Below are 25,178 nucleotides of genomic sequence, written 5' to 3'. Positions count from 1 at the left end.
GTCCCAGTGTTGAGCTGTGTCACCAGGACCATTGAAAGAAAAAAAGGGATTTTTGTAAGAACTTACCGTTCGAATCCCTTTCTCTGATATGGTCCTGGTGACACTGCGATCCCTCCCTTACGCTCAGTAAGTATGCCAGAAGTTTCATGATGTTCATGTTAAAATGGTTAAAGTTAACAGTTTCTGTTATAAAATGTGCATATAATATGTGCAGGCGTTTGTACTGAGTTAATGTATTCCAGTGGCTTTGAAAGATTGAACTGAAGAGTCCAGGGATGCAGTAGGGGAGGAGCCTACCCTCTAAAGCTTTAGGATAGGTGCCTGGCTCCTTCGGACCCTCCTACATCCCAGTGTTGAGCTGTGTCACCAGGACCATATCAGAGAAAGGGATTCGAACGGTAAGTTCTTACAAAAATCCCTTTTTATGATTGCAGTCAACTGTGGTGAAATTCCTTTATAACAAATTGCATAGTTCGGGGGCGTGGCCACGGCGGCAATGGAGTAGGACGCAGATCTGTATGCTCTCTGACAAATAATCCTGCTGTGATATCCTAAACATATTACAGCCAGCTTTTAATGTGTTAATCGGCTCCCTGAGCCATCGCTGATGCTATTGAGCCAACTTTTAATATATTATAGAACAGCTGAGACCGGGTGAGGTGATCCGGCTCTGTTAGTGAAAATATACCTCAGGCCGCGGTCGCCATTTTGGCTGTTACGGCAGTTCACCTGCAAGGAGCTTCAGGTGGTCAGGAGTGGCTCCAGCTGGGTCCCCTGCCACCGAGTGTAAAAGAAGAGGGCAGCATAGTCCAAAGCTGCAAGTCTCCAGCTTACAGTATACACTTACCAGCGCTCTGGTCCCCTGCCATAGCCTGAGGACGGACCTGGAGTAAGTTGTTATTGCTGGCGCCATCTTGGAAAACGAGTGAGTTATACAAGTGCCGTGGGAGGAGACTAGCTGATGATGTACAGTCAGCTGATGTGTAACCCTGCATGATACTGTATTGTACTGTGTACTGGGTACATTAGCCAGCAATAAACTTCATTAAAGTGCATTGTTAAACTCACTCTTCACTCCTACAGTAAGGAAAAACAAAATAAACACATATCTCTGCATCCGTATTAATTTACATTAAAATATAGAGCTTTACCCAGTATAGGAGCGCCATCTGCTGGTCTCTCATCATATTGCAGGAAAAATTATCTACTATTTGATAGTAGTACATTATAATGGGTAAATCACAACAAGCTAATAATACAGCCAAATTAGATCGGCAAACTCGAGCTACAGACAATTCTTCGCAAGCTAAACAAAATGAGGATTCTCAAAATAATTCAGCTCTGTTAGACAATATCGGTTCACAGGCAACTGCCAATGCAGCCCCTCATGATGTCACCTTACACAGTATCTTGGAGGCGGTTACTTCTTGCCAGAAACGTCTCTCCGATAAAATAGAGCAGGTACAGGGGGATCTATGCCTGCTCCGGCATGATTTGCAAAGTGTTCGTGAGCGGATCAATGAGGCGGAGACCCGTATTTCTACGCTTGAGGATTTCAAAGGTCCTGTGCAGGAAAAAGTCTCTAGCTTATGTCAGCAAATGTCTGTCATGCAGATTAAGATCTCAGATGTGGAAGGGAGATTAAGACGCAATAATGTCAGGTTCGTAGGATTACCTGAGAAAGTGGAAGGTTCCTCACCAGAATCTTTTTTGGAATCCTGGCTCTTGAGTGTATATGGCAAGGAATGTTTCTCCTCTCATTTTGCGGTAGAACGTGCACACCGTATTCCATCTAGGCCCTTGCCTCCAGGTGCTCCTCCCCGCACGTTCATTGCTAGATTCCTTCATTATAAGGACCGTGATGAGGTGCTGAGACAGGCTCGTACAAAAGGTCCATTAGTGAGGGACGGAATAAAGATTAATGTGTTCCCAGACTTCGCGATGGAGGTCCAAAAGGATAGAGCCAAGTTTCTTCCTGTAAAGCGCAGGCTTCGTGAACTAAATATATCTTATGCAATGCTCTTCCCTGCCAAATTGAGAGTGGTGAAGGATGGGGAATCTCACTTTTTCATTACCCCAAAGGAAGCGGCAGCATGGCTTGATCGTATTGCCCCTGGTCACCGACAATTGGCACCTGATTGACTTTAATATTAAATGTTATATTATTAAAACAGGGTCCTGATTGTACAACATATCTAATCTAATTGAAAGAGTTAATCTAATAGATATTATATGTATAACTGGGCTGGTTAAATAACAGTTATAAAATTTAGTGATAAATAATTCGGTTACGCTGTAGTAGCATATCAAGAGAGCCCCAATGCATTGGTGGTTCTTAAAGTTTATTGTCCCTGTAGTTTATTAATTTCTTTGGGGTAATGTTAGGGGTTGGTTTATTGGGGATCCAAGTATGCCTGAGTTGGGTAGGGTATACTGGGTGGGGGGATGGTATGGAAATTGTAATTTTAGTATTTAATTCACCATTGGGTCACCCTTTTTATTTTTTTTTTTATTTTTTTTTTATTATTTTCTCTTTTTTTATTTATTTAATTTTTTTTTTTTTTTTTGCCTTTACCTTCCTCCTGTTTCAGGAGATTCAAAGCACAACACATGTCTCTTTCCCATTGTGATATACTATTATTCTGTAATATTATAATTATTATGATAATATTTTATACCTTATTATATACCTATATTTTATAAATGGTACAGTTGTTAACCTGGAATGTTAGGGGTATTAATGATAAGGTTAAAAGATCGCTTGTGTTAAAAATGATAAAACAATATGGTCTTGAAATTGTATGTCTCACTGAAACACACCTATATGGGAGTAAGATACTATCCTTAAAGCGTCCATGGGTGGGATGGGCCTATCACGCATCACATACTTCCTCCTCTCGTGGGCTTTATTTGTAATGCCGTCAAGATTGATCCATATGGTAGATTTGTTTTTTTAGACTGTAAAATTCATTCTACTCCATTATATATATATTAGCTGTTTATATTCCCCTGCCATTCTCATATGAAATTTTAAAAATGGCGGCAGAATTTATTGCCGTGTCTCCAAAAACTCCTGTGATATGTTTGGGGGACTTTAATAATTTAATGGATCCTATATTAGATAAATGGAGGGAGACATCTGGGACGGCCAAAAAAATGGGAAGTGACAAATTTGCTAAATTCGTTAGTAGTCTGGGTTGGAGTGATGCTTGGAGAATGAGGCACCCTGGGGAACAGCAGTATTCATGTTTTTCGTCTAGTTATAGATCCTTTTCTAGAATTGATTTGGCATTGGTTTCTCATTGCCTTTTACCTTTGATAACTAAAATTGAGTACAAAACAAGGGGAATTTCTGATCATTCACCCCTTATGATAAATATAGATGTTAATAGCCCTAGAGGGAAAACCTACTGGAAATTACATCCATCTTGGCTGTTACAGATGGGAGCAGGCTGTGAGCTTGAAGCACTGTGGTCTGATTACTTTACGGATAATATTGGATCAGCCTCTACGGCTGTTGTGTGGGACGCCTTTAAGGCCTTCATGAGAGGGACCTTAATTAAAAGAGTTGCAGAGCTTAAATTATTCTATAGGGAGAGGGAGGCGAAATTGGAATCTGCATGTCGTTCTTTGGAGTCAGAGTATCTAGGGGATGGATTGGAGGAAACTCGTATTAAGTGGTTAGCATCACAGGAAGATTGGACGGCTCTTCTCACTGACAGAGTAAACCGACGGCTTCTGTTTCAGTCTCACTCACATTACACGTATGCAGACAGAACAGGAAGTTATTTAGCGCATCTGGTTCATTTAGACCGACCATGCATGACGGTTACTGAACTTGTAACGAGTAATGGCATAACTGTGTCTACTGTTCCTGACATTGCAGATACCTTTCTTTCTTTTTATAAATCTATTTATACCTCTAAGTTTTCATGCACTGAGAATGATCTAAGGACCTATGTACAAGATGCTGCCCTTCCTTGCTTGTCTCAAGATGATCAATCCCTTTTAGATGCCCCATTTACATTAGAAGAAATAGAATGTGCAATTAATTCCTTCCCTGATGGTAAAGCTCCTGGCTCTGATGGCATTCCAGTGGAGGTATATAAGAAACATGCTAAAGTGTTCGTCCCAAAGTTTCTAGACCTTTTTAATAGACTGAGAGAAGAAGGTGGATTTTCAGACTCCATGTCTTAGGCGGTCATAAATGTAATACCCAAGCCAGGAAAAGACACTAAATTTCCTGAATCATATCGCCCAATCTCTCTGATTAGCACTGATGCAAAGATTCTGGCAAAAATATTATCTATACGACTAAATAGGGTTATAACTAGGGTGGTGCATCCAGACCAAACTGGTTTCATGCCGGGGCAATCGACATCGGTTAATGTTAGACGTCTATACTCGCATCTACAGGCCTCCCATGGGGATGAGTCCACCTCTGTCATTGTGTCACTGGATGCGGCAAAAGCCTTTGATTCAGTAGAGTGGCCGTTCCTATGGGAGGTTATGAGATGTATGGGAATGTGACCCATTTTTTTTAAATGGGTTCAGCTACTTTATTATAAACCTACTGCCCGTATATCAGTAAACGGATACATTTCTACCCCATTTTCACTTTCGCGTGGTACTCGGCAGGGTTGCCCATTGTCTCCTGCTCTTTTTGCTTTGGCAATAGAGCCACTGGCATGCCTTCTCCGGGCACATCCAGAAATTTCTGGCCTTCAACTGAATAGTCGGGTTGATACAGTTGCATTGTATGCAGATGACTTGATGCTTTTCCTTAAAGATTATACGGTTTCCATGCCGATGGTACTTCAAGTGATAGAAACATTTGGGAAATACTCTGGTCTTACTATTAATTGGGCCAAGTCTTCCATCCTTCCTCTTAAGGGTCAGCCCCCTATCATACCCCATATTCCACTTCCATTACAGTGGGTTACCTCGTTTAAATATTTGGGTGTGTGGGTGTCTAGTAATATGCAGGAATTCGTCTCACTGAATGTAATGCCCCTCTTCGCATATTTAAAAGATAAGATTAGGATGTGGTCTAAACTTCCTCTGACATTAACTGGAAGAGCTAATTTAATAAAAATGATAGTGCAACCGAAATTTCTATATATATTTCAACAGGCCCCAATATATCTCTCAAATTCTATTTTTAAGAAACTTAACAGTATGGTCTCTTCCTTGATTTGGAGGAATAAGAGGCCTCGCATAAAATTAGATGTACTTACCAGACCTAAGGCATCAGGTGGTCTAGCACTTCCAAATTTTAGACTATATTATTATGCGGCTCAGTTATCTCATTTGAGACTATGGCTTCAGGAATGTCCCTCAGATTCCCTACCGAGCTTACTGGTTTATGAAATGAAACATGGGCTTTCACCCGTCCAGGCATTGGCCCTTATTCTGGTTGGTGCGGCCAGAGCCGCACACGGTGCTCCGGCCGCACAAACCAATCCCCGCCCACGAGACGGATCGCCACGGCCGTCCGTACACGGACGGCTGGCGATCCGCATAAAAATGGTGGGGCGTACGCCTCCACCATGGTGGGAGCTGCCCCCTGCATTCGATGGTCGTCGACCATCGAAGGCAGGGCCGCACGCCACAGCAGCTCCCGCAAGCTGAGACCACATGGACAATCGTCCGTGTGATAGCTTGTATGGGGGCTGAGAGCTGACATCCGGCGACGTCAGCTTTCCGCCCCCATCAGTGGCGTCATACCCTCATTACCATGCATACGCCCCGCGTTTGCATGGGAACGCCCATGAAACGCGGGGCGTATACATAGGGAAATGAGGGTATGAAGCCCCTCACGCCCCTATACGCCCCCTTTGCGGCGGACGAAATACGTCTGCGGCGAATGGGGCTGCACATGCGCAGATTGACCTCTGCGCATGTGCAGACTAAAAACATCGGCGGTACGGCCGCACGCGGGCCGTACCGCACGATGCAGAATAAGGGCCATTGTTTGGTGACATCTTTTCACATAAGAAGATACCACTTGTTATTCAGGCTCAAAAAATATGGAGAGAGATACATGTTTTAATGAAGTTTCAGGATGTTAACCCAGACACTCCTTTATGGAATTTTATAAATTATACAAAGCTTTCCTCCCTTGACCCTAAAGTAGTGCGGGGTGAAAGGGAAGTAATATCTGTGGGTCAGCTATATCAGGATGGAGTCTTAAAATCTTTTAATCAGCTTAAAGATGAGTCTAATTTTACATCTATGTACTTCTTCAGATATTTGCAACTTCGTCACGCATTGTCTTTGCAGTTTCCTCAGGGCCCTCCTCATATTCGACCCTCTCCTCTAAAAGCATTCCTGTTAAAATTGGGCTATAAACATGCACTCTCATGTTTATATAATTTTCTTCAATCATATCATCATACTAATAATTTACCAAATCTGCAGCAGAAATGGGAATTAGAGGTGGGTAGGCTGTCTGAGGTTGAATGGAATGAGGCACTTGTATGTCCTCGTAATTCCACTGCTTCAATTAGATTTCAACAAATTCAATTGTTTATTTTACACAGAACCTACCTGACTCCGGTTAGATTAGTACAATTTGGTAGAAGAACTTCTGCTATATGTCCCAAATGTAAATGTAACATAGGAACATTTTGGCATCTATTATGGGATTGTCCGGTGGTTAAACTATTTTGGACTAAAGTGCTTCAAGCTATATCTGTAACAGGAATTCCCTTAAATAACTTAACACCAAGATTTTGCTGCCTTGGGGTATCTGATAATGATGTCCTGGATAAACATTCTAGACAATATATAATTAATTTGTGTACATTGGCTAAGGTTTGCATAGCTAGACTCTGGATGGATTCATCAGGGCCAGATTTTAAGGCCTGGATTTCCTTGGTCAATGTAACAGTGCTACATGAGAAATATTTATATATTAATCGTAAGGCTGAATTTAAATATTATCGTATTTGGTCCCGATGGCTTTCATCAAAATATTCATCACTTAAGATATAATTTAATTAATAGTAGATCAATTTTTAATTCATGTTAATTTGGAAAAGACATATGTTCGATTGAAAAGAAATTGATACTGTAAATTATTTATTAATATTGTATTGATGTGTTTTTTTTTTCTTTATATAATTTAATGAATTATTTATTTATTTATTTTTATTTATTTATTTATTTATTTATTATTTTTTCTACTTCATCTTCTCAAAATTTCAGCCGATAAATTTGGCTGTTTGTTATGTTAATCTGTGTATCAGAAAATTTAATAAAAATCACTCAATTTAAAAAAAAAAAAAACAAATTGCATAGTTCCACACAGGTGTCACCAATCCTATATTAAGAGGGAAGTGCAGGTAGAGAGCATTTTGTCCCACCCGAAATGGGTCATATTGCATGGAGGAATGCACAATCTAGTGGCTGGAAGTGCGGGTTCCCCGCTGAACGATTGCTTTTTTTTTTTATAAAGTGGCGATTATTCACTAGGCAAAACCATGCACCACCTGCCATTTAGACATCATTACATCCAGCCAAATGTTTTAGTTACTGGTTCTGGGATGTTGGTAATGAGAATAAAGGGGGGTATTCAATCACCGACGACCATCTCCCGATAGGGGAGATGGGCGCCGGGCCCTATTTTATCCTGTCTTCCTTGACAGCATTGAACAGGGGAGCTCGGCAGAACGAGCCGACTTCACAAACAGTCATCTGGGAAGTGTTGAGCTTTCGGCTGCAGCTAGCCTCTTCCCGGCCGCAGCTCGTGGCCACATCCCCTTCTCGCCCCGCTGCAGGCAGGATATTGAATCCCGCCTAAGATCGGTCGAGCAGATCGAGAATGGAACAGGGTCACGTCAGTAAGATAAACCATATGATGATACTAAATAGTAAGTGCGGTGTGTACAGTTACTAATACAATCATAGATTAAGGGGTACATTTAATAAATCTTCTAAAAATAAGAGGTAATATTACCAATAGCTGAATAGATTACGTCTATCATTTCTCTATTACATCCTAAAAAAGAATAAACAGAATTTGAATGGTTGCTATGGGCAACATGACCTCTTTTCACTTTTAGAATCTTTAGTAAATGTACCCCTTAAGGTGAATACACACTAGATCAGGGGTGGCCAACCAGTCCGAGGCAAAGGGCGGGATGTACTAAAGGGAAAATGCGGTAAAACAGGGGTTTTACCGCATTTTCCTATGTACCAATACCCGTCCGCCCCGTTTCCGCATGGCAGGGTATTGCCACCCTCTGGAAGCCTATGGGCCGTCTGCCGTCCGCATGTCCCCCCCCTTCTGATCTCCTCCTCCCCCCTGCAGGTGTCACAGCTGGCAGGACATCCAGCTGCAGGGGGAGGAGGAGACGCAGGGGGACACTGCCAGCCGCCGGGATGTGACGGAGACCCCCGCAGACCACATCACAGGTATCGCGGGGGTCTCCGTCACCGCAACCCCATGCTAGCCGCATATGTTAGTACATATGCGGCAGCATCGCTGCGGCTGGCATTAATACATCCCGCCCAAAGAGCCTAAAAATATCTGTAGTCAAGCTAAAGAGCCGATATGATGCGCAGCCTCAAAAATGGGGCGTGGCCTAGCTGGTACAAGGCTGTGACCTATTTTTCTGCAAGCACCATTATATACTGTACTGTGCAGCAGCGCTGTTCAGTTCCTATCAGCGTTGGTGGGTGGGTGACTCTGTGGCAGCGCTTCTGTGGCAGGCAGTGAGTGAAAACGTTGCTGCTCTTCCACACATTGATGCCGGAGGTCATCACCTTACAGGTATAATTCCCAGAATTAATGTTTGGTGATGATACACTGCGCTCACCTTGTGTATGTTCCCTTCTCAGGTGCTGCTCACTCTTAAGGGTATCCCAGTCCCTTTTTGGTTTAAATAGTACATAGTGGGTGGAGCGAGCGCTGCCTTGTGTTGAATGTGCGTGAAATAATGTGTAAGAAATGAGACAAGAAAAGCGAAGTAAATGTTACAAAGCTAATTTATTAAGGAATGCAAGGTGTGACTAAAGAACGCTCGCCACCGAGCCCGAAGCGTGGCGAGCGGATGCGGAATACTTTTAAACGAATACTTTTTAACGAATCCGCGTCCCCTCGCGGGGCTCGCTTCGCTCGCCACGCTTCGGGCTCGGTGGCTCGCTACGCTCGCCACAGGTTTATATCCAACTCCATGCGTAGTTGGATAGTGGGGTAATGAAAAGGACCCTTTTTCCCACAGAATCCTATGGAAAATCGGGTCCATCGCATCGCATGCGATTTGGTCGGATGCGATGCGATAATCGGGCGTCCAGATACTACATAAGTACCAAACTTTCTTTAGAATCTTTGTTCATAGACTACCAACTGTACCTGTCTCTTTTGATCACAATTACGTTTCTTTGTTATTGAATTGCTGCATTGTTTTTCATAGCGGTGATCCACAAACCTCTTTGTGGATAAATAAAACCTTTGATCACCGTCCTAACGTGTGGTGACCATTCTGTGGGGTTGTTTGGGGTATTGTTTCCCTGGGGTGCCTTTGTCCCTCCGCCCTCTGAATTGCAGGCGAGTAAAGCAGGCAGGTCGCAGCCAAGCAGTGCCGAAAGGAGAAGAGGAACACCAGGTAACGGGCACACACCTGCACGCAGTCTGACAACATCACAGGTGTAGTGAGCTGTTTGATTAGGGAAGACAGGGAGACACTGGGAATGGGATTGGGGGTCAATGAGAGTATGGACAATGAGCTGGAGAAGGAGCAGAGCATGGGAAGACAGACCTGTTCCTGTTTGTTGCCTGGTCCAGCACATTTGTCTCACAGCTTCCTATTCCCTGCTGCATTCCCTCTGCACTGCCAGTGCTGTGCTGCTTCTCCTCAGAGGATCAGGCCCTCCAACTGGCAGCTACTTTTTCAGATTATTCAGGACCTGGCTCCCAGCACGTGCATGGCAGCTCCGCCCCCTCCCCCCTCCCCCTCTACCCAGCTCCCAGCAGCTCCTTCTACTCTCCACATACCTGCCAACAGCAGCAGCTTTGTCCCCCTCTATACGGCTCCTGGCGATGGCAGCATCCATCCCTCCTTCACCTGGCTCTCGGAAGCTCTGTATGCTCCCCTCCAGTGGCTTTGTCCCCACTCATCGAGGCATCTCCTTCCCTGTTCCACTCCACAGCTCCATCCTCCAACCTGCAGCCCACTGCTGTTAATGTGGGTGACAGTGACCCGCAGCCATGGCTGATGGCTGTATAGTAAAGGGGGTTGCTGGCGGCCGTGCAGGCTGCGGGGATAGAATGGCCTAGGCTATACCTTCTGTCAGAGCGGCCAGGTCTGGGACAGTGGCCCCATAGCACCCCCCTGATGGCGGCCCTGGTCCCTAGTTCTAAAGCCCCCCATACACTAGGGTGACGTTAATGAGCAAAGAAGTCCCCCGCAATCCCCCCTTGAGCTGCCTGGGACCCTCCTGGAGAGCAGGCTCTGCTGCGATATATCGTATGCAGTCCTTTCGCATAAGAAAGATAGCATGCGATCCCAGCCAAGCCTGTCGAACAAATCACTTCTGCAGCCTCTGGTGCAATGCGCACAGGTCCGCTCATCACATCGGACCTGCTGTCAATCACATGCGATTTGGATGGTTTTCACTGCTTTTCACTGTAATTACATGAAAAGAGCCTGAATCGTGTATGGCCAGCTTTAGACTGCTGATAATACTGCGTCACATGGAATAGTAACTTTATTTTACCAAACTACTTTAATATTAGTTACTTAACTTGTATTTTAGAAAACAAAAAGAGAACAGAATACTTTTTAGACACTTGTGGAAATATAGTGATAGAAAATAAATAAATTAAAGTAACTTTTTTATTATCATTTTGACAATAGTTTAAATGCTACATAAAATCAATTCTTCATTTTCCAATTTACAAATTAATAAATACAGTATAAACAGTGAACACACGTGGTTTTCAAACATATATAAATATATTTACACAAGGCAACAAATTTTGAGTCCCGCCTGCGGGACTTGTAGTTCGTGTAGATAGGCAGGTGGCTAATGCAGCAATTCTTTCCATGTTACTATAGCACATCTTGCTCCATGTTCTTAGCACGCTCAAACAACTCCATAATTATAGCAGCTGGCACACAACCTTCCCGCAGTATACTGATTGTCCCTGGAAAAGAAAAAGTATGACGATGAGTGTGGTGATGTTCAAATCTATGTTATCAGACAGACTGAGATTTGGAACAGCTTTTTGTATCCATTCCATAGGGTAGATAATATGCATTTAATTAATTGAGGTTCTATAGCTGGTCTGATCATACACATGGGCCCTTATTCAGATCTGATTGCAGGACAGATTTGTTCTCAAAATGGGCAAAACCATGTGCACTGCAGGTGGGGCAGATATAACATGTGTAGAGAGAGTTATATTTGGGTGGGGTGTGTTGAAACTGAAATGCAGTGTAAAAATAATGCAGCCATTATTTACCCTGCACAGAAAAAAAATAACTTGCACAAATCTAACTCTCTCAATATATGTTACATCTGCCCCACCTGCAGTGCATATGGTTTGGCCCATTTTGAGAACAAATTTGTACTGCCATCAGATCTGAATAAGGGCCATGGTGCGATTCATGGTCACTTTTGTTTTGATTTGTTTTGTTTTTTCAGCCACACTCGATCCCGATGTGAGCTCCTGTTCAGTCTATATCAAGTAGAAAATAGACTGTGCAGGCAAGACTATGTAGTACAGATGTAGTACAGATTTGTACTATAAAGTTCAAATCGAATGTGTACAATGTCACGATCCAATCAGGATTGAATTGAAAAGGAATCGCACCGTGTGTATACTCTAACAGTGACAGGTTTTCAGAAAGTGTTTAAGATATTTAAGGGCTGTGGAATAAGTATTTACCTTCATCTATTTTGGTGCAGATCACTACAGTTGAACCCACAAGCTCATTGGAATAACCATCGCACAGAATCGCATCCAATTTGTGGTTCAGACGTCTGTAAAAAATGATTTTCATAGTGTTATGAATGAACTGTAATGAGAAATGACTGTACAGTGCATTACACATTATAAAATACATAGCACATTTATAATATACAAAGGTTCTACCAAAGCATATTATTAAAAGGAATACTAAAAAGACAGATGTTTACTTTTTTATTTGTTAGTTTTGCCTTAAAACTGATTGCTGATCATCCATTCTTGCCAGTCTGTTTGCAGGCTATTACATTTACCCCAAACGGCTAGAGCGGGGCATTTCTGTATTGATTGTCATTAAAATATTAGAGACCTTTATGCTACAGTCATTTTTAGTTGATTTTGTAAAATTCAATAAAATAAACATGTTTAATAAAATGTTGGATTACAATCACTTTAAAACATGGTATCTTGATAATACAACAAATTGAATGGAAACACCAAGACTGTTTATGGAGCAGTACTTAGTACCAAATAAGTCAGCTCTGGAGAGCGCTGTGTGGAGATGGTGATACTGGGCTAGATTCTCTAGGCTTCAAAAGTGATAAAATAGAGAGTGATAAACAGCCAGCCAATCAGCTCGTACCTGACATTTTTCAAACACAGTCTGTGACATGGCAGGCAGGAGCTGATTGGCTGGCTGTTTATCACTCTTCATTTTATTACTTTTGAAGCTTAGAGAATCTGGCCCAGTGTCAGTGACTAAGATGATGACAGGCTGAGAGTAATAAAAAGTGAGACATTAAAGAGAAGTAAAAATTACACTATGTAAGAAATTGTGACAGGAGGCAATTACTAGAAAGATCTGGTCAGAGCCAGATTGTTGCCAAGATGATTAATGATTATTTATTCTTCATAATAATTTTATTTTTGTTATAACAGGCTAGTTCAGGCATGTCCAAACTATGGCCCTCCAGCTGTTGTGAAACTACCCATCCCAGCATGCCTTGCCATAGTTTTAGCATTCCCTAATAGCAAAGTCGTGGCAAGGCATGATGGGACTTGTAGTTTCACAACCGCTGGAGGACTATAGTTACACATGCCTGGGCTAGTTCAGTTTGAGATACTGTACATCACTTACGTTATCACATGGTCATGGTGAGTACTATCGCTTTCTCCACTTGGATTGGCAGAGGTGATTGCTAAAGGTCCTGTCATGTCAGTAAGATGGGCTGTGACTGAGTGATCAGGAACTCTGATCATAATGGAGTCTTTGGTTCCAACATAATCATAGGCAGGCCCCACACCTAGAAAACACAGAAAGTATGGTAAAGACACTATTAAGATTCCACCATTAAATTAATATGAATCACAGACTTGGAGGTACATTTACAGCACTAAAGGGCGATTTTGGGCGATTTTGTTTTCTTATTGTTTACTTATTTAATTCCCCCCCCCCCCCCCCCCAGAGCTAAAATATACTTTTACTGACAGATAACATGTTATATTCTTTTTTAACCCCTTCCTGACAGAGCCAGTTTTTGCGTTCCTGACAGAGCCCTTTTTTTCAAATCTGACATGTCTCACTTAAGTGGGGATAACTTTTTTTTGCTTTTACTTATCCCAGTGATTTTGAGATTGTTTTTTCGTGACACATTGTACTTCAAATTAGTGGTAAATTTGGGTCGATACAGTCTGTGTTTTTTTGTGAAAAATACCAAAATATCGTGAAAAAATGGAAAATTTAGCGATTTGCAAAATGTTAAATTTTCTGCTTGTGAGACAAATAATCTTACCACTCAAAATAGTGAATAACTAACATAGACCATATGTCTACTTTATGTTGACATCATTATTTCAACTTCCTTTTAATTTTTTGGGACACTAGGAGGCTTACAATATGAATAGCAAATTCTCAAATTTTCAAGAAAATTTCAAACACTGATTTTTTTAGGGACCAGTTCAGTTCTGATGTGACTTTGAGGGACTTGTATGTGAGACACCCCCATAAATGATGCCATTTCAAAAACTGCACCCCTCACAGTATTCAAAACAGCATTTTGGAAGTTTGTTAACCCTTTAGGTGTTTCACAGGAATTAAAACAAAGTGTAGGTGAAATTTCAAAATTTCTTTTTTTTTGCAGATTTGCAATTTTAATACATTTTTCTAAGGAACACAGTACATTTTACTAGAGAAATGTGACTGAAAATTGATTCCCCCAATTCTTTTGTTTACATAAATATCCTATATGTGGCCCTAGTGTGCACGGTGACCAAACCACAGGCTTCATAATAGAAGGAGCACCTACTTGATTTTGGAGCCTCCTTTTTATGAGATTATTTTTTAGGCACCATGTAGGTTTCTAGGCACCATAAGATGCTAAAAGTTAGGAACCCCCCCACAAGTGACCCCATTTTGCAAACTACACCCCTCAGGGAATTCATCTAGGGGTATAGTGTACATTTCAAACCCCCAGGGGTTTCACCAATTGTGGTACAACTGGGCAGTGAAAATGAAAAATTATTTTTTTTACACAAAAATACAGTTCTGGCTCCAAATTTGTCATTTTCAGAAGGTATGAAGGAGACAAAGCACCCCAAAATCTGTGCCCCAATTTCTCCCGAGTACGGCAATGCCTCACATGTGACCAAAAAATACCAGTTGGGTGCATGGCAGGACTCAGAAGGGAAGGAGTGATTTTTGGATTTTGCAGCTCAGATTCTGGTGGAATTTTGGTGGGTGCTATGTCGCATTAGCAAGACCCCCAAAGCACCAATACAGTGGAACCCCCCCACAAGTCACCCCATTTTGAAAACTACACCCCTCAGGGAATTCATCTAGGGGTATAGTGTACATTTCAAACCCCCAGGGGTTTCACCAATTTTGATACAAGTGGGCAGTGAAAATGAAAAATTACATTTTTTTACACAAAAATGCAGTTCTGGCTCAAAATTTTTCATTTTCAGAAGGTATGAAGGAGAAAAAGCACCCCAAAATCTGTGCCCCAATTTCTCCCGAGTACGGCAATGCCTCACATGTGACCAAAAAATACCAGTTGGGTGCATGGCAGGACTCAGAAGGGAAGGAGTGATTTTTGGATTTTGCAGCACAGATTCTGGTGGAATGAATGGTGGGTGCTATGTTGCACCAATACAGTGGAACCCCCCCACAAGTCACCCCATTTTGCAAAGTACACCCCTCAGGGAATTCATCTAGGGGTATAGTGTACATTTCAAACCCCCAGGGGTTTCACCAATTTTGATACAAGTGGGCAGTGAAAATGAAAAATTACATTTTTTTACACAAAAATGCAGTTCTGGCTCAAAATTTTTCATTTTCAGAAGGTATGAAGGAGAAAAAGCACCCCAAAATATGTGCCCCAATTTCTCCCGAGTACGGAAATGCCTCACATGTGACCAAAAAATACCAGTTGGGTGCATGGCAGGACTCAGAACGGAAGGAGTGATTTTTGGATTTTGCGGCTCAGATTCTGGTGGAATTTTGGTGGGTGCTATGTCGCATTAGCAAGACCCCCCAAGCACCAATACAGTGGAACCCCCCCACAAGTCACCCCATTTTGAAAACTACACCCCTCAGGGAATTAATCTAGGGGTATAGTGTACATTTCAAACCCCCAGGGGTTTCACCAATTTTGATACAACTGGGCAGTGAAAATGAAAAATTACATTTTTTACACAAAAATGCAGTTCTGGCTCGAAATTTTTCATTTTCAGAAGGTATGAAGGAGAAAAAGCACCCCAAAATCTGTGCCCCAATTTCTCCCGAGTACGGCAATGCCTCACATGTGACCAAAAAATACCAGTTGGGTGCATGGCAGGACTCAGAAGGGAAGGAGTGATTTTTGGATTTTGCAGCACAGATTCTGGTGGAATGAATGGTGGGTGCTATGTTGCACCAATACAGTGGAACCCCCCCACAAGTCACCCCATTTTGCAAAGTACACCCCTCAGGGAATTCATCTAGGGGTATAGTGTACATTTCAAACCCCCAGGGGTTTCACCAATTTTGATACAAGTGGGCAGTGAAAATGAAAAATTACATTTTTTACACAAAAATGCAGTTCTGGCTCGAAATTTTTCATTTTCAGAAGGTATGAAGGAGAAAAAGCACCCCAAAATCTGTGCCCCAATTTCTCCCGAGTACGGCAATGCCTCACATGTGACCAAAAAATACCAGTTGGGTGCATGGCAGGACTCAGAACGGAAGGAGTGATTTTTGGATTTTGCAGCTCAGATTCTGGTGGAATTTTGGTGGGTGCTATGTCGCATTAGCAAGACCCCCCAAGCACCAATACAGTGGAACCCCCCCACAAGTCACCCCATTTTGAAAACTACACCCCTCAGGGAATTCATCTAGGGGTATAGTGTACATTTCAAACCCCCAGGGGTTTCACCAATTTTGATACAAGTGGGCAGTGAAAATGAAAAATTACATTTTTTTACACAAAAATGCAGTTCTGGCTCAAAATTTTTCATTTTCAGAAGGTATGAAGGAGAAAAAGCACCCCAAAATCTGTGCCCCAATTTCTCCCGAGTACGGAAATGCCTCACATGTGACCAAAAAATACCAGTTGGGTGCATGGCAGGACTCAGAACGGAAGGAGTGATTTTTGGATTTTGCAGCACAGATTTTGGTGGAATGAATGGTGGGTGCTATGTTGCACCAATACAGTGGAACCCCCCCACAAGTCACCCCATTTTGCAAAGTACACCCCTCAGGGAATTCATCTAGGGGTATAGTGTACATTTCAAACCCCCAGGGGTTTCACCAATTTTGATACAAGTGGGCAGTGAAAATGAAAAATTACATTTTTTTACACAAAAATGCAGTTCTGGCTCAAAAATTTTCATTTTCAGAAGGTATGAAGGAGACAAAGCACCCCAAAATCTGTGCCCCAATTTCTCCCGAGTACGGCAATGCCTCACATGTGACCAAAAAATACCAGTTGGGTGCATGGCAGGACTCAAAAGGGAAAGAGTGATTTTTGGATTTTGCAGCTCAGATTCTGGTGGAATTTTGGTGGGTGCTATGTCGCATTAGCAAGACCCCCCAAGCACCAATACAGTGGAACCCCCCCACAAGTGACCCCATTTTGCAAACTACACCCCTCAGGGAATTCATCTAGGGGTATAGTGTACATTTAAAACCCCCAGGGGTTTCACCAATTTTGATACAAGTGGGCAGTGAACATGAAAAATTACATTTTTTACACAAAAATGCAGTTCTGGCTCAAAATTTTTCATTTTCAGAAGGTATGAAGGAGAAAAAGCACCCCAAAATCTGTGCCCCAATTTCTCCCGAGTACGGCAATGCCTCACATGTGACCAAAAAATACCAGTTGGGTGCATGGCAGGACTCAGAAGGGAAGGAGTGATTTTTGGATTTTGCAGCACAGATTCTGGTGGAATGAATGGTGGGTGCTATGTTGCACCAATACAGTGGAACCCCCCCACAAGTCACCCCATTTTGCAAACTACACCCCTCAGGGAATTCATCTAGGGGTATAGTGTACATTTCAAACCCCCAGGGGTTTCACCAATTTTGATACAAGTGGGCAGTGAAAATGAAAAATTACATTTTTTTACACAAAAATGCAGTTCTGGCTCAAAATTTTTCATTTTCAGAAGGAATGAAGGAGACAAAGCACCCCAAAATCTGTGCCCCAATTTCTCCCGAGTACGGCAATGCCTCATGTGTGACCAAAAAGTGGCAGGACTCAGAAGGGAAGGAGTGATATTTGGATTTTGCAGCACAAATTCTGGTGGAATGATGGTGGGTGCTATGTCGCATTAGCAAGACCCCCAAAGCACCAATACAGTGGAACCCCCCCACAAGTGACCCCATTTTGCAAACTACACCCCTCAGGGAATTCATCTAGGGGTATAGTGTACATTTCAAACCCCCAGGGGTTTCACCAATTTTGATAAAACTGGGCAGTGAACATGAAAAATTACATTTTTTTACACAAAAATGCAGTTCTGGCTCAAAATTTTTCATTTTCACAAGGAATGAAGGAGACAAAGCACCCCAAAATCTGTGCCCCAATTTCTCCCGAGTACGGCAATGCCTCACATGTGACCAAAAAATACCAGTTGGGTGCATGGCAGGACTCAGAAGGGAAGGAGTGATTTTTGGATTTTGCGGCTCAGATTCTGGTGGAATGAATGGTGGGTGCTATGTGGCATTAGCAAGACCCCCGAAGCACGGTGAAATTATGAACCTAATATTCCATAGATGTGTGGTATATTTTAAAACACTCCTTTATACATAGGCCGGGTTTGTCGGGGCAAGTGTCACACTGGAAAATAGTTTGCTTTCTTATTCCCTTTTTATAGCAAACTTTGCACCTTTTTTGTGTCCTGCCCTTTTTTCCAGTGGAGGGGATTTCATCAGGAAAATGCTGCCCTGGTACAATACGGGGGCCAGTACTAGAAGTACTGGGGCCCTCTGCCTGCTGGTTCCCAAATATTAGGCCCTTTATGACTTCCTCTTGAAAGTGCATAAATGTCCCCCTCTGGCCGGTAGAACGGAATAGCACGTAAGCGTTATACAGTGCCATCTGGATGATATACACGGCCACCTTCTTGTACCAGATTTTTGTTTTCCGCAGGGCACTGTACGGCTTCAGTACCTGATCTGAAAGATCCACTCCGCCCATGTACCTATTGTAATCCAGGATACAATTAGGTTTGGAGGTGTGGGTACTGGTACCTCGTACAGGGACGGAGGTGGTACTGTCTCCGTGAATTGTTGTCAGTATAAGGACATCCCTCTTGTCCTTATATTTGACCAACAACATATTTTCGTTGCATATTCCCCTGCTTTCACCCCTTCTCATTACTTGGGCAATGTGCGTTTTTGGGAGGCCTCTTTGGTTCTTGCGCACAGTACCGCAAGCTGCTGTACCTCTTGAACCAAGGGCCTTAAACAGGGGGATGCTAGTGTAAAAGTTATCCACATAGAGGTGATAACCTTTATCCAGGAAGGGGTGCACTAAATCCCAGACAATTTTCCCACTAACACCTACGAGGGAGGGGGGGCATTCTGGCGGTTGAATTCTTGAATCCTTCCCTTCATAAACCCTAAACCTGTGGGTGTACCCTGAGGTGCTTTCACACAGTTTATACATTTTTATGCCATACCTTGCCCTCTTACTGGGAAGGTACTGGCGGAATTTAACCCTTCCTTTAAAATGTATAAGGGACTCGTCGATACAAATAAATTTTTCAGGGATGTACACCTCTTCAAATTTGGCACTGAAATGATCAATGACCGGCCTGACTTTGAATAGCCGGTCAAAGGTGGGATCATCTCTGGGTGGGCACTGTGCATTATCGGTGTAATGTATAAATTTAAGAATTGTCTCAAATCGAGTCCGGGGCATGGCCATACGGTAAAATGGAGTACTGTACAGAACATCTGTACTCCAATATTGCCTAATTTCTGGCTTTTTTACTATGCCCATATGAAACACCAGACCCCAAAACGTCATCATCTCTACTGCATCTACAGGGGTCCACCTAGCAAATGATGACGTGGGGTTTTGAGCAATAAACTGCTGGGCATATAAATTAGTTTGGTCCACCATTAAATTTATAAAATCATCAGAGAAAAATAATTTGAAAAAGTCAATTTCTCTGAGACCTGTGGAATCAAATTGGATTCCTGGCATGGCCAAAAACTCAGGAACCTGGGGCTCAAAATTGTCTGGTGGTGGGGTCCATACTAGATCAATTATTGGGGGGGGAATCTCAGCTGATCTACGGGGGCGTCTTTGAGGGGGTCCCTCATCACCAGAGGAGGAAGAGGAGCTTAAGACGAATCCTTCAAATTCCCCGCTTGCATCACTGCCTGTGTCAGAGTCAGAGGCAAGCATGGCATATGCCTCCTCCACTGAATACATTCTCCTGGATGACTGGGAGGACATTTGGGAGGACATTTGGGAGGACATTTGGGATGCCATTTTTATTTTTGTGTTACTGGTAGTGAAATGTTTCAACACGTGTATAGTGTAGGGGGGGGTACAAACTTTATTTCAATCCGGGGGGTATGTAGTGTGTATGTGGTGCAGAAAAAAAAAAATACTTTATACCAATAAAAAAAAAAAAAATGAAGGGGTTAAAAATAAAAAATTGAAGGGGTTAAAAAAAAAAAAAAAAGGTCCTGCGCCAAAAATTGAGCACAGATGTTGGTCAGTAACGTCTGTCACTGAACAGCGCTCAAAGGCAACAGGAATCTGATCAAAAAAAAAAAAAAAATTGATCAACCCTGTGCCGAAAAAGCTGATCAGTGATGTACGTCACTGATCGGCGCACAGTGGCCACAGGACACCCACAAAATCAGTGTGTGTAAAAAAAAAATTAAAAAAAGACCCCACAGCACTCACAAAAAAAAAAAAAGGTGATCAGTGATGCGACACTGATTACCAGTGAGGGACAGCAGGTGCACAACCTTTGGTGCAACTGACAGTGCAACTGGCAGCAACTGACAGGTATATATATAAAAAAAAACCTCTGCGCCCCCAAAAAGTTGCTGATCAGCACAGATATACTGATCAGCACAAAAGGGGGGGTAGCAGACACAAAATATACACTCTCTATCACTCTCTGTCACTATCTCTCTCTATCTCTCTATCTCTCACTATCTCTCACTATCTATCACTCTAGGACACTGCAGCAGCAGCACTGACAGTTATATGTATAAAAAAAAACTGCACCCCCAAAAAGGGGGGGTAGCAGACACAAAATATACACTCTCTATCACTCTCTGTCACTATCTCTCTCTATCTCTCACTATCTATCACTATCTATCACTCTATGACACTGCAGCAGCAGCACTGACAGTTATATATATAAAATAAAACCCCTGCACCCCCAAAAAGGGGGGGTAGCAGACACAAATCTCTCTATCTCTCTACCTCTCACTATCTATCACTATCTATCACTATCTATCACTGTATGACACTGCAGCAGCAGCACTGACAGTTATATATATATAGAAAACCCCTGCACCCCCAAAAAGGGGGGGTAGCAGACACAAAATATAGCTCTCTCTGTCACTATCTCTCTATCTCTCTCTATCTCTCTCTATCTCTCTCTCTATCTCTCTATCTCTCTATCACACTGCAGCAGCAGCAGGAAGTCTCAGGAAGTCAGATCCAGGAAGCGTCCAGCACGCTACAAGCAGTGATAAGGTGATCAGGTAAGGTATTTGCAAGGATCAGGTAAGTATTAGCAAGGATCAGGTCGGTATTCACGGCAGGCAGGCACGGTGACCGTTCTGCACGCTATTCCAGACCGGAATGGCGTCTGCAGCGCAGTCACCGTCAGTTTAAATGTCGCGCCTTGGCTGTGATTGGTCCGTGGGTCCCACGGACCAATCACAGACTTGGGGAAAGGTGGGGTGAGGGTGGGGTGAGGTGTCATCGTCACCGATGACCCCCTCATGCCCCCTGACGCCCGGCGGTGATTGACACCTGTGTTACCGAGCGTCCGATTCGCTGGTAACACAGGAAAACGCTGTGAATGGCTGTTCACACTGAACAGCCAATCACAGCGATCGCCGACGGGGGGGTGACATCGCAGCCCCCCCTGGGCATGCAGGGACATGTCTGCTGTCAGGGACAGCAGACATCGTCCCTCTGTCACTGCGTCTCGAGACGCAGTGACAGTTTAAACTCATGACGTACATTTATGCCATGTGTCGGGAAGTACCTCCCGGCCATGACGTAAATGTACGTCAAATGTCGGGAAGGGGTTAAATGTTAGTTAATTGTGTTCTAGCCCTGGAAGCTCAACATCGATTATGATCGATTTTAAATCGGTCAACATCGACCAAAAATCCTCCAACACCAACCAAAATTGACCTCAAGTAAATATATCCCTTTATGTGTAACAATTGTTCCGTTTAAGTTACTGACTACATTAGCAAAGTGCCTACCATCAAACTCATCTCAGCAGTGAAATATCACTGTTAAAATACTGGGAAAGTATATTTTGTCTCTGCTCTCACAAGATGGGACAACTAGCATTTTAAGGATTGTTCAATCATTCATTCATTTGAATAAGGCAGTATTCGAATAAATGCATAGGTAATGTGGCAGAAGAAAGGGCAGGGCAAAACAACAAAAACATATCTGGAAAAGAGATGGGACTATAATAAGAAGCACAGAATTTGGGTACCAGGCTTATAATTGTACTATTTGTAATGACAATGAAGTGACTCATAACCGTGTTGTTAATTCTTTCATCGGTAAGTAAGTTGCTATATGTGCCTATATTGTCCTGTATGTGGGGCAATGGCTCATTTTTTGTGTGTATTACTTCTGACAGGACAATTAACCTCTGTTTATTATGTTCAAGTGTTTGCTAGGTGCCTCTAACTGCAGCAACGTGTGCAATTGCATGGACATTATATTGGAATTATGTTTGTATGCTTTTGCAGTGTACTACCTACATGACCTACCCAATCGTTTCAGCCATTCACCCTTCTTCACAATGCAGCTTATTCCGCCGGGATAGACAGATTCCATGAACCTCCACAAGACAGGACTGAATGGAGGATTTAACACCCGCAGCTGCTCCAAGTTAGATATACAGATGCAGATGGGTTTCTCTGAAGGTCGTTCCTGCAGCACAATGGGAGAAGTAATAACATTATAAATGCAGTACATATTTTATTTATACTAACTCCTTGTACAATTCAAGAAATATTAACAACTGAAACATAATAACCACAAATTATATATTGGCATTTCACATCATGTTCCTTATGACGTACCATTTATTTTCTACGGTAATAGAGCAAACCAAAATTTTAGCATTTGCCTGAGATAAAATGTTCCAAGAGTGAACTTAACACTCCTCACTGGCCCCTGCTAGTACAATGAAGATAATCTGCCCACTGTTCGCTAGCATGTAAAAAATACTTTACAGTTACAACAAATTGTGTCAGAACTTCCATTAAATTGCAAAAATGTAGGCACAATGCCTCGTTTCAGAGGTGTCACGCTCAGGGGCAGATTTAGGGATGAGGGCGCCCCTAGGCACAACAATAATGTTTGCACCCCTCCCCCGCCTAATTGCATTATTTTTATTGATTACTTATAAGCCCTCATTTGATAATAGCCAATATAATGGATTTAAGATGGAAAATTGTACAGTACAGTGAGTCTTTTGCAGTTATTGGTACATTTTGGGCTGACAGTACTATCAGAGGCATCCAAGTGCCGCCCCCAAACATGTGCCGCCCCTAGGCACGTGCCTCACGTGCCTAATGGGAAATTCAGCTCTGGTCACGCTGTCATGTGGCAAAATTGTGAATGGTCCCTTGTCACAGCTCTGATTATTAGGGGGACATTTTCCAATTCCTGCGTGACCCATATAAATATACTATAGAAAATGTTAGTCTCACCTTTATAGTATAAATCCTCTTGATGGCTTCTGGGTGTTTGCAAGAAACAGCCAGTGCATATACTGTGTCTGTTGGAATTCCGCACACACCTCCACTCTCCAGTATGTTCGCTATCGTTCTCAAACCGCTTGTACGATGAGACTGAGGAAGCAGACATGAGCTGGAGACTTCTTTCTTCTCTGGCTCCACTTTCTATGGTAAAATTGATCACAAATTATATTTATGATGATAGTGTCTGAACAGATAATGCTGAGCAGCCTATTTATGTGTACTGTTTCTTATTACACTGCATGTGACATGAGTACATTAACTGTGTTGTGACTACTGAAAATGTCTGTGGTGTAAGCAGCACTAATATGATATATTGTATAGCAACAGTAGCTAATATGGGGATGGTCCAGATCCTGGAGGCTCACAAGGACTGCTCGAACTTGTAGCTCCCCATAGCTGTAGAGGCATTTTAATAAACATGGATTGCAGTAAACAGTGAAGATTTCAGCTGTCCATACATCAGAACGATTTCAGGCGATGCATTGTGGGTTTCTTTTGCACAACGTGTGGTGTTTAGGTATGATCCGCAATCCTGCCGGTCGTGAGGTTGAACATCAGATCATGTGCGCTGCACACATGATCTGAAGATGCTACTAATGACTAGTATGCTGGGAGTTGCAGATCTTACGATAGATCTGTGAAATTACACACATATGATCTATAGTGGACTGGAAAGCTGGCGGGGAAATTGTGACACGATCAGGATCAGATGCTGGTCGTTCTGAAGTATGACCAGCTTTAGATAATGCAATATTTAGATAATTTTTATCTATAAATAGTTGTATTATTAAAGGTATATTTTTTTTTATTTACCTTGAACACTGAAGGCCCAAGTGGAATTAGCTCTTTGTTGAATATACAGTTTGTCAGCGATGCTAATAGGCCGTAGAGACAAATGATGCTAAAGATGGACAGCACCGTTACTAGAGGAGGGAAATAAATAGGTACGGTCATTCATTTTGCATATTAAAATCAAAGTATTTCAGGCTTCCTTATAAGTTTCACACACAGACAAATACAAGAGACAGATCACATGACAAGACACCTGGTACCCGGGAAATTAAGCAAAAGGATCATACAGATGATATATCAGATCATATATCTGCTCTCAGCTGTCCCTCATTTCCAGACAGAAATGTATTTATTTTTCAAAACAATCTGTCCAATACAATGGGGCATATGTATTAATGCTTAACAAGAGATAAATGCAGGAGTGATAAAGAGAGACAACGGTTCAGCCAATCAGCTCCTTACTGACTTTTTTCAAACACAGCCTGTAACATGGCTGTTAGCAGGTGATTGGCTGGACGTTTATCTCTCTTTGGGCCTTATTCTGGTCGATGCGTAAATTTCCGAATTCTTTCGGATGGCGTTTTTTAGCCGTCTGCGCATGCGTAGGCAACGCTATGTGCATGTGCCACGCAAGGTCTCCGTACTTGTTCTCACTAATACCTTACAGAAATGTGCACCGCATTCACTCGGGAGATATGGGCGTATTATGGGCGTCATTCGGAAGTACACAGGGGCGTAGTTTCAAAGTGGGCTAAACTGGGCGTAAACATGGGCGTACACAAGGGAGTGCACTAATTCTGGTAGGCGTGCATTCGGACTGAACACCGACTGCAAACGAACCAAAAGGCAAGAAATAAGCGGTGTCCATAAGCAAGTATTTCTTTGCGGGCACCACTCGGTCATGCGCTAGGCATTCGGATCGCCCAATTAGTACTCCCGCACCTGAACCAATGTAACCTGAACACAATACAATCCACTCCTCTACTCATT

Source organism: Crinia signifera, chromosome 9 (assembly GCF_055691185.1).
Source record: "Crinia signifera chromosome 9, ASM5569118v1, whole genome shotgun sequence".
NCBI classification, from domain to species: domain Eukaryota; kingdom Metazoa; phylum Chordata; class Amphibia; order Anura; family Myobatrachidae; genus Crinia; species Crinia signifera.
This window is presented reverse-complemented; position numbering follows the sequence as displayed.